This window comes from Benincasa hispida, chromosome 3 (assembly GCF_009727055.1).
Source record: "Benincasa hispida cultivar B227 chromosome 3, ASM972705v1, whole genome shotgun sequence".
NCBI lineage: Eukaryota > Viridiplantae > Streptophyta > Magnoliopsida > Cucurbitales > Cucurbitaceae > Benincasa > Benincasa hispida.
This window is the reverse complement of record NC_052351.1, coordinates 4,239,731-4,256,228: the sequence shown is the minus strand read 5'-3', so window position 1 is coordinate 4,256,228 and position 16,498 is coordinate 4,239,731.

Sequence of the window (16,498 nt, the reverse complement as noted above, 5' to 3'; positions counted from 1 at the left end):
GTCGGATAAACTAAAAGATTACATCACGTAAAACAATTATATAAAATTATTTAGATAAATAATAGGAAATAAACGAAGATTCACACCCTTCTAAAACTTTAGATGCAATAGATTACACTAAAACATTTTGACATCATATCAATTAGCATCCAAATGATATCGATTTGTATTAATCTAAAAATTAATTGTCACAGAGTATGTTTTCAAGTTTTAATTTAAATGTTAGCATATTGACACCAAGTATAACCTCACATATTAACAAATAATAATAATAATAATAAACTTAACCATGTTAATAATTCTTGTTTGTTTGGTAACATTTTATTTATTTTTTAAATGAAACTTTTTAAGTATTTTTCCCACACACTAATAATAAATTGGGTTAGATTACAAGTTGTTTAAAATTCGCAAATCTATTAAATACATTTCTAAAATTATATAGTTTAATTAGACATGAAAATTTTAAATTATGGTAAATTACAAAAAATCATCGTTGAAGTATGATGGTAAATGAAATTCCACCCTCAAACTTTCAATTATAAAAGTTGAATCTATCAAATTTATACAAGTCTTAAAATTGAACTCTCAACCCTCAAACTTACAATAATTGTAGAAATTGGACCTAGAATGATAAAAAGTGAACTTTCAAATCTATACAATTTTTAAAATTTCTATAATCACGTAAGATCGAGGGTCTAATTTTGACAGTTATAAGATTCAATTTTTATAATTTAAAGTTTGAGAATGTAATCACACAACTACTGTCATACTTTAGGAGCAACCTTTGTAATTCATCTTTTAATTTATATAATAAATTAATTAATTTTAAAATATAAAATTAAAAGGTTAGAGATCTATTATAAAATTTTAAAAGTTGAAGAGCCAAAATTATTGGTAATTGAACTTTATAGTGGATAAATTTGAAAGATGAAGGATGAATGAGAGAATTACTACTAATTAGTGTGTGTTTTGTTACTATTTTTTTCCCCTGTGCTATAGGTTTGAAATTTTGGATAAAATGAGGAGAAGAAAAAGGTAAAAATAGTGAAACTGAAAACACATCTGGAATTTGGATGGGACCCTAACCAACCCGTCTTAATTATTTTCTCCAAGAAACGGTTGTTCTTTTTTAAAAAAAAAATCATTTTGATAAAGTTTTTTATATAACCGAATGTAATTTCTAAAATATAAAAACTAAATTGTTAAAATAAGTTATCATTTAATGACGTGTAAAATATATTAAATGGAAGTAATATATATTGCTATAATATTAAAAACTTCATTATCTCTTATTAGTTGACATCTTAAAAAAAAAATTGTTCTAGAAATTCTAATATTCAATTTACATAGCATTTTTAATTTACACAAGTTTTTTCCCCCCGAATTTACATAGTCTGGCAGTACTTAATTATAGAATAATGGTGACATATATTGATACTTACCCCACCCATTATCAATTTGATATTAATTATATACTTATTTTGATTTCTTTATTTAAAGCACAACTATATTCCTTAGTTCTTTTTACATTTGCACTAGTGAAGAGGCCCATCATTATATGTATATCTATAATAAGTAATTTTAATAAATGGGAAAAAAAAACAACATATGATTATTTATCATTTTGGAATGAAAATGAGTTATTGATATTTTGAAAAATACACAAAGTAATCATTACGGTGTAGTAGATGAAAATAATTAATGCATTGGAATATTATTTTCAAGGAATGATTTAACTAAGGAAGGAAACTAAGCGGTCACCTACCCAAATCCAATAAATGTGAGTGTGTATTAAATTTAAAGAAAATAAAAAGATAAGCCAATAAAATATTCTCCACAAAATTAAAAATATATATATAATATATATATTTTTTAAAAAAGGCCAAAACTCTAAAAACATATTTTAAAGAAATGCGTGTTTAATATGATTGGATACAACTTTTGTAAAAAGAGAGTATAAATTAAAGCATCTAATTTAGATTTGGCTTACCAAAATTTTAACCATTTTTTGCACGTTTTCTTGTTTATACTACGCGGCAAAATTTCCCACTATCAAACTTAATTTTCTTAAACTAATTTTTTTAGGTCGTTTAAGGCTAATTTTTTTTAAATTGGTGAAGAATTTTAACTTCTAATCTTTTGATCAAAGATATATATCTTTAATTGAATCCTAATCTCGTGGTTAGTGACAAAAGATATTTTATCTATGGAGTGCAATGAGAGATTCAGTTTCGTCACATTCGGTAATGTTAAAATATGGTGGCAGACAACGGATGGATCTAAATCTCATTGTTTGTGGAGTAATTTTCTTAATTGACGTTGTCTTTTGGCTGTGACATATTAAGATTTGTTGGATGTTTTGTTTTTTCTTAAAAAACAAAAAAAAAAAAAAAAAAATCAACCTTTTTGTTTTTAAACTTGTGAGATTTTAGTCATGCATGTCTCTAAATTAAAATTTTAATTCAAAGTCTCCACCTTGTAACATTTGAATTTAAATTTTATCATAATATGTTAGTAAATTCATACGTGACGTCTATACGTGCTAAGGACTAAAAGGTCTTTGATTCATATCTCTTACTTCCTATTTGTACTAAAATAAATAAATTTATATATGGTGATTTATTGTAATGTGGTGTTGAATAAAACAAGTAGGTTAGGTAAAATAAAAAGTGTGGACATTACAAATTATTTCTTTTCTAAATTATAGAATAAATTTCAACCCCCGAATCCAAAACCTAAAAAATATTGTAGTTATCTTCTCTTTTTTGGATTTTAACTCAATATCTAATATGCTTCCTAAATATTTGGAAGCGTTTGAATTTAATTTTTATGATTTGTACTCTATTTTAACCTTTTTTTTAATATTGTTTTAAAAGTTTCAATTTACTTACCCGAATTTAGACTTAATTTTAAATTAATTTATATGATTTTTCAAGTTTTATAATTCATATCACCTCAAAATATCATCCCTAATTGGTACTTTCACTTATTTCAGAAATAATATACTCATTTCTCTCTATTTTCTTTATTTAACTTTAAACACAATAAACATTAACAAACAATTTTTTTTTTTTTTTGTTTAAAAAAAAGTTTTAACAAAGACTTTTAGTTAATTGTTTTGTTTTGTTTGTTTTTTTAGTTTTAACAAATTATTTATATTATAGAGATCAAATTAAATCTTTTAAAAGTATCGAAATAACTTAATATTTTTTTTGTTAAGACCCGCATATAAATATAATACTGATGTGAGTAAAGCTAAAGGAACAATAATATTTATATCATTTGTGGGTACTGCTAACTCTCCATGAGATAATTGTATGATTCCAAGGTAAAATAGCTCCGCTAACCATTTGAATAAAAAATAAATAGAAACATAGTTCCAATAAAGGGAACCCATAGACCATATTCTTCACCAATCTAAGTTGTGCTCATGTCTCGAATGAATTCAAGAAAATATTTAAGAAATTCTTACCGTTAGTAGGAATGGTTTGTGGATTACGAATAGCTATAATGGTTAAACCTAATAAGATAGCAATTACATTCCAAAAAGTAATAAGTACTTGAAAACCTCCTATTACCAATACAAATGTTGGCTGACTTCTACACTAGATATATCGTTTTAACTCTTTTTGTGCGTTGAAAGAACATAATAAAATATTCACATTACCCTTCGAAAGAAATAGAATTGTATTTTTATCTCATTCATAATTAATTAATGAGAAGAATCCTCTTACATATATGAGAGATTACTACATGGTATCAAATTCCCTTTGATCAATGTTTGATTCTTTCTTCTCAAATGTTCCTATTTTTCTATTTTCGACTCTTCAAAGTATCTCTCTCCACATGTTTTTCCTCTTTCTCAAATTTACAGTCTTGAGTCAATATGAATTGATTCTTTGAATTTTGTTATGTGAAAATTCTAGATGATTGCTATTCTCAAAAGTAAAAAATCGACGATAGAAAGAGTGAAATCATAATTATTATTAAATATATTTTATATGATAATTTTTAGTTCTAATGAATTTATTTTATCTTAGCGTGAGTCAAACTTACTTGAAAGAAAGAACGAGAGAGAATAATAGTTGTTCTCACTTATTCTTTTTTCTAATTTTACTAATTTTATAGAGAAAATGGAGAATAATCCCCAATTTATGAGAGTCACACGTCCAATTTAGGAATTATGCCCATTAATTGAAATTTTTCAGAGAAGAGAGTATAAGATGCCATTTTAATTAATAATTTTGACTTTTGCAGAAAAAAAAAATCTTGATTTTGGCAAATCCCACGTTTTCATTTGTTTATTATTTATTATTCTTTTCTTTTTACTTTTTGACATTCTCTTGAAAAAAAAAAAAGAAACATAGCTTAATAAATAAAAAATTCGCATAACATTAAAAACTATGATTTTTCACCTCATACTTGTTAAGAAAAATTATCTACGATTTATAATGGGTAAAAATAAGTTCGATATTTAATAAATTGAACCATATGTATATTTTAACCGACACCACATTGAGAATTTTAAATACCTAACTTCACATATAGTTTATTTTTATAACAAAAAATCAAGTTTTTTTTTTATTTTTTTTTTATCATATTTGAAAATATATATATATATTATTTACTCATTTATATTGAATATAGTTAAAATTGAAACATATACATGACTTTTTGGTTGTAGATATATATATTAATCAATTGAATCATAGTTAAAAGTTGATAACCAAACATTATTAAATTATTAACTTTAAATCTCATTGTTAAATTGGTTTGAAAGTCGTTTAAAAAAAATAGTTTGAAAGTTGATAGACTAAGAATTTGTAACCTAAAATTAATTAATGTAATTAATAATGAGCAATTACATAAAATACATAGCTCTGTTGCAAAGACGGAAAGTTGACTGTTTTGACCAAACAAGAAAGATGATAGGGACTGATTCTCTAAATGGAGGCTCATAATTTATAATTTATGATCTATAATATTATGAGATTAGTTTAAAAATGTGAAAGTATGAAGTATCCTTTTGAATGGATGTGGCCGCAAGTTCCTAATGAATATTATAAGCACTCAAAATAATAAATACTATATTGAAAAGTGGAATTGTTAACAAAACATTATGCTAAAAAAAAAAAGAAGAAACGTGTGACACCATCCACTTTTAAGTGAAGAGATAATGTGAGATTCATAACAAAAGGGAAAGCATAAGGGATAGTAGGGGTGCTGAAAATAATTGGATGGAATCTAGTTTCATTAATTAATTAATTATGAATTCATTTATGCAATTATTTTAATCTCCAAATTATTCAATTATGAATTTACCCCTTCTCAACTTTTGTTCAATTATCCCAATCTTCAATTTAATATTATCGTTTTGCTTATAATAATAATAATAATAATAATAATTATTATTATTATTATTATTATTATTAGTATTAGAATCTCAATATGAAGTTCATGAATCCAAACATATTTACAATTTGGCATGACAGATTAGGTCATCCAGGGTCTATAATGATAAAAAGAATTATTGAGAATTCAAATAAACACCCATTGAAGAGCCAGAAGATTCTTCAATCTAATGAATTATTATGTGATGTTTGCTCTCAAGGAAAATTGATAATTAGACCATCAACAACTAAAGTGGAGACTAAACCACCTACATTTTTAGAACAAATTCATGGTGATATATGTGGACCTATTAACCCACCAAGTGACCCATTTAGATATTTTATGGTATTAATAGATGCACCAAACAAATGGTCACATATGTGCTTATTATCAAGTCGAAATCTTGCTTGCTCAAATAATTAAGTTAAGAACAATTTTCTGATTATACAATTAAGACCATTCATCTTGATAATGTTGGTAATTTACATCCCAAGCTTTTGATAATTATTGTATGTCAATTGAGATGAATGTTGAACATCCTATAGCTCATGTTCATACACAAAATGGTTTAACAAAATTATTCATATGATGTTTGCAATTAATTGCAAGACCATTATTTATGGGAGTTAAGCTTCCTTTTGTTGGGATTGGTGTCCTAATTCTCCCGGAGTTTCGTTGTTTGTAAAGATACACATTGTTTGATGAATAAAATAATTGTTATTTAATTCTGGCATTTACTCATATCCAATAAACAAATCTCCTTGGTTATCTTATGTGAACTTAAGCATGTATATGTGATATACAAGTGGACCATGCCTTAAGTGATAACCTAAATAGGTCCGTAGTATAAGTTTTAAGGTGGGACACCTAATCCTTGTGACAATACGGATACGGCCCGCTTTGTAGAGATTTGCAAGTGTTGTAAACTACTACAGATGGTAGATCTTGACCATTGATGTGGAGATGTGCGAACGGGGGTGTCCTATACAAAGAGTTTGTATAAGATCAGGACCACGAGATGACTAGACTCTGTATATAACGTCATTGACACTAGAGACTTACATCTCACCTAAACGACCATAGGTGACACGACCTCAATCCTCAGCGTTTTGGGAACTCCTGCCTTTGAGGGCAGTCCTTTGATTAGTATGGGTGAGAGTGGCCAGATTGTCAACTCAACATGCCTACCTTTTTTGGGACTTGTCTGATCTGGGAGCTGGGAACTCAATCCACAAGATGGAATTCACTCCTTTCCCGAAGCATGGATAAGTGGAGAGATTGCTCCCTTAAGGGCTGATTTTGGGGCTTGAACATAGTGGTCACAACTTCTCTTTGGAAGAGAGGACTCAGTCATAGTAAGACTATGACTTATATTCATTAGAGGGATCAGTGGTACTTAATGAGTGAAATGTAACTACAGGGGCATAACGATTATTGACCGAGTTATACTTACGAGCGATCTGTGAAGGGTTGTCGCACTTCTGATTAGTTAAGATGGATACATAATATATCTGTGGTAAGGATAGTTCAACTGTCGGTCTTTAGTGAAGTGCCCGGTAGTTAACGGATGGTGGATCCCGTGACTAAAGAGTTTAGTCAGTTATTCACATATTGTTGGAGCTTTAAGCTACAAGTCCATAAGGTCCCCTTGGTATCTTAATAGATTCAGTTGAGGATCAGTTCTTGGTGTTGATCTGAAATGTTCAAATTGACAAGAAGTAATTCGATTATATATGATATGATCGGTATGATGTATGAGATACATCTAATGGAGGATTAATGTAAATGAGATTTACATTAAGTACCATGGAATAGAAAAAAACTATAGTTTATATGTTTCATGAGATGAAATATTAAAACTATAGGTTATAAATATAGTATAGTTGGTTATCATTTATATTTATAGTAATATTAATTATTGGATAATTAAATCTTTTTTCTCTAATAACCAATTGAGTGGGAGGTTATGGTGGTTCATGGTAACCATGAGATAAAAGGAAAATTGTTTTCCTAATTTTAGTAAGTTTTGCAAATGTTGGATTTATGAATTTTCTCTTAGAAAAGAAGTTGTCAAGTAAATACGGATTTACTAAACGACAGCTTGACAAAAGGTAAATGATTGTGTAGTGTTTGTAGGTGACATACACGTTGCTAAGCGATGAGCTAGACGATCGCTTAGCTTTTTCTAAATGATTGGGCATCGACCTATATGATAGGTCCAGTCTTCTCCCACTTGCTCAATCGTTTACACGATTGTTAAATCCTCATTTGTCTGCTTCATACCAAGTCCACACAGAGCCCACCTTCTAGATTCTCACACCCAGAATGCCAAGGTATCCTTCTTAGTGGTGTCATACTCAACTCGATGTCGTCGAGGTTTTGTGGAGGTTATTCGTGTTGTTGGGGTGTTCATGACTGAAGCGATCGCCGAGGACGAGTACGCAGTGTTCGTGCTGTGTAGCGGTTGTGTTGTTCGAGCGTTTGAGGTTGCTGTGTTCAAGCGTTCGTGATCAAGAAGCGTGGAGACGAGTCTACAAATGTTCGTAGCATTTCTCTTCTTAATCATTTGTAGTTTCATGCTGTTATTTCTGTAATGAATGAATAACCATTTGTTTTGTTTACGACTGTAATTTGTAATATTCATACATGATTGTAATTTGAAATGATCTATTCTGCTGCTCATGAAAATCCTTGTATTCGATTTTTTTCACCTTCATCTGTATGAGGACATGCTATTTTGTATGTAGCTTCGCTTATACGCATTAGACCAGTATCTTATCATAAGTACTCGCCATTACAATTAGCTTATAGCCATGAACCAAATATTATCCATCTGAGATTTTTTGGATGTGCAGTATTGTTGGGACTGGTGTCTGATAACTTGTAAAAATACCAGTTATTGTATCTCTTTCATTTAAAATAATAAGGCAAAGACATGAAATTTAGATAATTTTTGCTAATAAATCTATACAAAATGCGAAGCATGTGATCACATACTTCTAACGCATAACATATTTAAATTCCATACTAATTTCACTACTTCTGTGCAGAATATCCTTTAGCAGTCTAATGACCATGCGATCACATGCCCACTGATGCATTCAAAGCAAGAAGTTACCTGAGAAAAAAATGAAAGATGATCATATAAGCTGCAAGCGTTGAGGCATGACATGACATGGGCGGTGGGTGTCACATCACAAGTTGCATTGGTGGCCGACAGGAAAACTTTGTTGAAGATTCAATGAACCACTGACACATTGAAGACGGCGCGACAGGATATGGAATTTAATGCACCCCATCAATGCAATCAAGAGTTTGAGAAAAAAAGTGCTCGTGAACACCTATAAATACCCATGCAAATGCCATGCAGAAGGGGACGTTAATATACATTGTGACATATATTGGGGGATAAATTGTGGGAGACAAGAAGAATACCCTGAAAAGGGATTCTACTAGAAACCTCTATTAATTTTCCATAGAAACTCCTCAGTGAGAGCTTAAGATTCTAGGGAGAGAAGAAGATAATACTGTTCAATCATCTAAGTGAAGCAGCTGTAAAATGAGCCGGAGGAAGCAAGATATTGCGAACCACGACTTGACCCTCTGACCCTTTCTCTTTGTTTTGTGTATTTGTATTGTATTTCTTGTATTGACAAATTCAGATTTGCAGTATGAATACATGTTTGTTATATATCTTCTCTATCTTTTTCACCAATATCATGCGTAGCTAAATTATTTCAAAATAACTGGAAGAATCATGCGATCAACTTATTTTATGCATGCTTATATTTATTGCTTGAATCAATTGAGAAATTGTTCTAAGTAAAGCTAATCTAAGTTTGAAAGAATTTAGATTAAGACCTCATAAAACAAGAGAAAATGTTCCTTAGAAATAAGTACATTATCTGCATATTACACCTATCACATGCATCTTAGAGATAAGGTAATGTAGCAAAGAACACCGAGAAGTGCTAGTCGTAACATTGAGTGTATAGCTTGATCGCATATTTCATCTAGTTGTTTAGAAAAAGTTAGTAAAAATCCTTCTCAACCCTCATATCGCATAATTGTTATCCAACGGGGACTGCTTCATTTTAAACATAATTCTCATCGCATATTTAGGTTTAAGTTAGCTTCCTCAATCACCTCTTTGAACATTTTAACTCGTGCTAAGATCATATTTTTAGTTTCATCGCGTGCTTATAAGCAATCCCTGCATTCGATCCTGGACTCACCAGAAATTTTGGTCAAATTTGCACTTGGGTTTGACTAAAGAAAACTGAGCGTTAAATCTCATAAGCATTATTATTTCATCACATGTACAAAATGAAATAAGTTTTTGGCGTCGTTGATAGAGATTGTGGTAACTAAGTATGCTAAAGCTATTTTTACTGATCTTTGCAGACCCCGACTTTCTGAAGTATTGTACCTTGACTGCGAGAAAGGCGCAAATGCTGTATGAGTAAAGGAAGTACTCCCAAGCTTGTATACGACCCATAAATAGAGAGAACTTTTCACAGAAGATAGAGAGCCAACCGAAGAAGAAGATAAAACATAGCTCGTAGGATGGCCGAACAGCAGAACCACCTAAAGGAACTACGAGAAGAAAATAATCACAATGAAGCAATCGCCTACCCAATTTTGTTAGCAAATGATCGCAATAGACCCATCAGGGACTATGCGTCATTTAACTTGTATGATTACTCTCCAGGAATCATGCGACCAGCCTTAGATGGAATAAGATTTAAAATGAAGTCGGTAATACTTCAAATGATTCAAGCGGCTGGGCAATTTGGGGAAGACGCGGTGAAGATCCACACACTCATTTGAGGAGTTTTATCGGAATATACAACACCTTTGTATTTTCAAACATAACACCAGAAGAAGTATGACTTACGCTATTTCCATTTTCACTATGCAACGAAGCTAGAAAATGGGCGTACTCACTTGAACTAGGGGATATAACTTCATGGGAACAAGTGCTATAGAAGTTTATGAAAAAATACTTCCCACCAATGGAAATGCAAAGAGAAGAAGGTTAATCACAAACTTTCAACAGGGAGAATCAGAAACGCTCAACGATGTATGGGCGAGATTCAAAAGACTAGTTAGGGACTGTCCGCATAATGGACTCCCTGATTGTCTCCAGATGGAAATCTTTTATTATGACTTGAACTCAAGATTGCAGACCACTATGAATGTTGCGACGACAGGTGGACTTCTAGACAAAACTTACATTAAGGCCAAAAATATATTGGATCAGATCTAAAAAAATCACGAAGATGAAGGAACTCTATTTACAGAGAACCTTTGAGCGGAAGCGGATCGTCCAAATCCTATTTTGATTAAACGCATACATTTACCGTTAACAGAATAGATTATGCATCAGAAACTAAATTACAACATGCTTTCAAAATAAAACGAAGGATTAAGAGATTATACCTTCGAAGAATTGTTCTTCAAGATAATCCCTCGAAGGTACTCGTTCACGAATGCGTCGAACAACTTGAACACTTCTCAAACAAGCAGCAAGTAAAAACTCGATCCTCGAACCAACAGGGACACTACCACTAGGTGATCTTGGTATTCTCGGTGTGAGAATCTAGGAGTGGTGGGATCTGGCTAATTTTGGTTAAAGGGGAAGTTTGAAGTTGAAGGAGAAAGACGATCGAGAAGGGAACAACACAGTCGTGTAGACGAGAAGTCTATAGCATAGACAATGTTACTCGATCGTTTAGTCTCTCAAGTAATCGTGTAGAAGACTTTCTCTTACTCGATTATGAAAGCTTATCTCGTCATTGGAATTTTAAAATCAAATTTCATTTTTCACAACTTGCCATAAAAACTAAATAACTTCCCAATAAGGGGTGGTTAGAGAGAAAAATGATTAATTATCAAATAATTAATAAATTATAAATAAATATGATAACTAACATATCATACTATATTTATAACTTATATTTTTAATATTGCATCATATACAATATATGAACCATAGTTATTTTTCTCTATTTTATGGCATTTAATATAAAGCATATTTATATTAAATTTAACAATTATGAATCTAATTCGTAAAAAATATATTTGAATCATATTCAAATATTTATTCCTCCAAATAAACAATAATGTATCAAATACATTATATCAATTATATCATATATAATTGAATTAATTTAGCTATATCATATATAATTAAATTTCCTCTTATTAATTTGAACATTTTAAATTAACCCAAAAACCGATTCTCAATTTAAATCCATTGAGCTACCAAGGGGACCTCATGGACCTATAACTTGAAGCTCCAATGGTATGTGAATAACTCATTAAACTCTTTAATCACATTATCCACCATCCGTTAACTGCTGAACACTCCACTAAAGACTGACAGATGCACTCTTCGCACTACAGATATATTTTTGTGTCCATTGGATATAAATAACCAATCAACAGTATGATGACCTTCACAAATCGTTCGTAAGTACAGCTGGACCAAATTACCGTTTTTCCCTTGTAGTTATATCTAACTTCTTAAGTACCACCGATGTCTCTAATGAACAATAAATCATAGTCCCACTATTACTAAACCCTTCTCAGGCCAAGAGAGGGTGTGGCACCACGTTGTTCAATACTCGAAATCAGCCCTTAAGGGAGCAATTTATCTACTTACCCCTGCTTTGGGGAATGAGTGAATTTCATCTTTTGTAGCTGAGTTCCCAACTCTCCAATCAAATGAATCCCTAAAATGATAGGCTTGTTGAGTCGGCAATTTGGCCACTCTCACCCATACAAACCAAAGAAATGCCTTCATAGGCGGGAATTCACAACTCACTTAGGATTAAGGTCATGTTACCTATGGTCATCCTAGTGAAATGAAAGTCTCAATTATGAACAACGTTATATGACGAGACTAAACATTTCATGGTTCGGTCTTATACAAACTTCTTTATATAGAATATCCCCGCTCGCATGTCTAATACACGAATGATTAGGATCAGATCATTTATAGCACTTTACAACATTTGTAACACCTAGAAAGCGGACCATACTCGTAGTGTCACTAGGATAAAGTACCCAGTCTTATCCATATACTACAAACCATTTAGGTTATCGCTTAAACACGATCCACTTGTATGTCTCCACATACATGTTTAAGTTACAACGATAACCATGGATCTTAGTTTATTAGTTTGTGGTTAATACAACTAAAATATAATATATTTCAAAGACAGAAGTGAATAAAATATCATATATTATTAATCACCGAAATGTTTGTTCAGACATGGTTTACAAACTTCTTCTCCTTGCTTTTCAGCAAAGATTGGAAAGTTTGTAACTCATTGAGTGGAGTTGTAAGGTTGTAATCAACCTTGTTCAAAACAACATTGCTTACAAAGTGAAAGACGCTTTCTGGTAACGACTCCAGAATAATACTAACTTGGCTGGCCTCATCGATGCTCGAGTTGTTTTGTTCATCATCGCCACGTTGAAGTGGACCATCATATTGAGAACATGTTCCCGAACAGATGTTCCCTCCTTCATCCGTGAGTTGAAGACGTACTTTAGAATGTCGTGCATGAGCTGTGCGGACGAGTATCCAAACATTCCCCTTAAGGACTCCATGATCTCGCCTGCAATAATCATGAGCTCATGCTTTTTGGCCAAAACGTTGTTAAGGCTGGCCAAGATATACGCTTGGGCCTTTTTGTTCGCCTATGTCCAAAACTCATACGCGCCTTGAACGTTTCGAGTAGCATTAGAAGGTGGAATAGGAGGACACTCGTCCATAAAGACGAACCTCAGGTCATCGATGATCAAAATCGTATTAATTGTGTTTTTTCAACTAGCATAATTTTCGCCAGTCAGTCAATATTATGATAATAGATGCCCATTAGATGCTTGTGCTTAGTATCCATTGACCATGTGTCATGTCCCATTTCCTAAAGTATTGTCCATATGTCACAACATTACACATTATTAGTGTCCATGTAATCCACCTTCTAATTACCAAATTGCCTATAAATAGTAGCATTTGGTGGGTTTTGGAAGACACACATTGGTGAGAAAAGTAAAGAAAGGATTGGAGAATTTTAGAGAATTTTAAATGTCCATATTTTCTATTTACATAATTTTTCTATTTTATTTTATTTTATTATATATTATGCTTATTTATTTTAAAATTTATTTATTTTATTATATATTATTATTGCATTTATTTATTATTATATTATATTATATTTTCTCTATATTCGTGTCCCCTTGTGCTCCTCAATTTCATAACAACAACAAAAAACAACAACAACAACAACAACAACAATATTATAGCATACTTTGGTGAAATGTCCTTCATTCAACATTTTTCTTACTTGTTTATCTATTCTAAAGACTCGGGTTCAAACTCTTCCCTTTATATAATAGTTATAATAAAAAAATCTAAATAAATAAATAAAATTTATTTTAGGCTAATTGTTCTAAATGGTAAACTTGCTGAAAATAGTTTCAAGTATAACAAAATATCACTCTCACAATAGATTGTGATAGACTTCTATCATTGATACTGATAGAAGTCTAATGCAGCCTATCATAGTCTATCACTAATAGATAGTAACATTTTGCTATATTTATAAATAAGTTTGTTTATTTTTCTTTACTTGAAGACAACCCTTTATTTTAGGATTGTTTTCAAATATAGAAAAATTAGCCAACTTATTTACAAAATTGATAGATTGTGATATTTGTTATATTTAAAAACATTTCCAGTAGTCTGGTTATTTAAATCAATTACCCTTTATTTTAAACATTTTTTTGAAAAGAAACTTACTTTTATATGTAATGTGTTGATTATATTTAAGTTCAGGTCACACATTTTCAATTTTATATTTAATGGATTCTTTATATTTAAGTTCAGGTCACACATTTTCAATTTTATATTTAATGGATTCTATAATTTTTAAAAATATCTAATAAATCTTTAAGATCATATTTGATATAACCAAATTAGTTCATGAGTATTGATATTTGAAAATTAAGTTTAGGAAGAAGATATGTGAGGAAACAAGGACAAAATATGAAAACTATGGTTTCAAAATATAGTCCAAAATATGGAAACTAATATAGATATTTAAAAAACTTGTTTTTATTCTTAATGATAATCATGAAAATTGTTCTAAAGAAAACATGTGAGAAAATGTGCATAATTTTTAAAAATTAAAATTTAGTCCAAAATTTGTAATATAACCTATTATTTCTATGGTATATTTTTTTCACCTCGAGATTTTCTTAATATTACTTTAAAAAATAGTAAAAAAAATTGGATAACAAACAATAATGGGAAGTATAAATGCTTAGTCAAACTATTCAAAGATTGTTTTTCAATCTAATTCACGTTGGAGAGCATATCTTGAGGCCCAAGCTCAAGCCCAATCCCAAGCCCAAGCCCAAGCCCATTCACTTTTTTCAGTTTGTTCTCCGCATTATTTTGTCTTGTTATATTTTCCTAATAAATGGGCTCTTTAATCGTTGGATTTTATGGCCCTTTTCAAAAAAAGGAAACAAAAAAAATCGTTTGGATTTTATGGCTATTTGAAATTTGAATTTGAATTTTTGAAAATTTTTCTAAGATATTTTTGCAAAACAAATATATTATTGGGCCATTTTTAAATATAGAAAAATAAAACAAAATATAGCAAAATTTTAAAATTATTAATTCTATCCGTGTATATGAGTGTATATCATTGATAGTTCTAAGATTTTGTTATATCTCGTAAATATTTTCAACATTTTTACCATTTGAAATAATTTTCCTATATTATTGTTGTTTCACTTCTTTCTTTTAATTAAAATTACTTAAAAAGAACCTCCTTTCTTGCATTTTAATATATATTTTCTTCTACAACAATTATAACGATGAAAGATTGAATTTTCGTCCTCTAGTAAAGAAAGTTACACCAATAACCGTTGAGCTAAATTGGCTTCACTTTAATATATTTGAAAAAAAAAATAATGTATTTTAAAATATTGAAACCTAAGTGTCATTTTTCATTTTTTTAGACTTAAATGTTTTTTAATTAAGAAAAATAGAACCGTTCTTTTTAATGGTTTATTTTCTTTTTCCAAGGGAAATAGATACGGTTTTTTGCTAATTTTTTTTCTTATTTTCTAAAACTTTAAATTTAAAAAAAGTTATTTTAATACATTTTATGATCTTTAAATCGTAAATAATTGTTTAGAAAAAAGAGGTTTTGTATTTTCCTTGTCAAGAGAAAAAAAAGGTAGAAGAGATAACAATTACCATATAGTTAAGGGTAAGAAGAAGACTAGCAGAGTCCACCACTCTTGTCAATTCTCATCTCAAGAGAATACAGAGGGTCCTCAAGTGGTGCTGTACTGGTTTGGAGTTTGGATCGTGAATGTGGACCGAGGATTGACGGAGAAGTTTGGCTTTAAGGGTAAGTAATACTTCTTCTCTATTCCTTTTGTTAAAAAACATGCTGTAATTTTTTAAGCAATTCATAATCTTCTCTATTTTGATTTTGTAATTTTATCAATTATGTGAAACTAAAAATGGGAACGATCTCGCTTTCGCTGCAAAGCCTTCGATGGTTTCCCTTTTAGCAACAATTGTTAAAAGACCAAGAATTTCTCCTAAAGAAAATACCCACCTTAGGCATCTAAATTTAGGTCACATTAATCTTAATAGGATTGAGAGATTGGTAAAAAGTGGACGTCTAAATGGTTTAGAAGAAAACTCTTTACCTGTATGTGAGTCATGCCTTGAAGGTAAAATGACAAAATGACATTTTACTGAAAAATGTTATAGAGCCAAAGAGACCTTGGAGCTTATACATTCAAATCTCTGTAGTCCGATGAATGTAAAAGCACGATGAAGGTATGAATATTTCATCTCTTCCATAGATGATTATTCTAGATATGAGCATCTATATCTAATATAACACAAGTCCGAAGCACTTGAAAAGTTCAAGGAGTATAAGAATGAGGTTGAAAACTTGTTAGGTAAAAAGATAAAAACACTACGATCTGATCGTTGTGGAGAGTATATGGACTTAAGATCCGAAACTATATGTTAAAACATGGAATTACGTCCCAACTC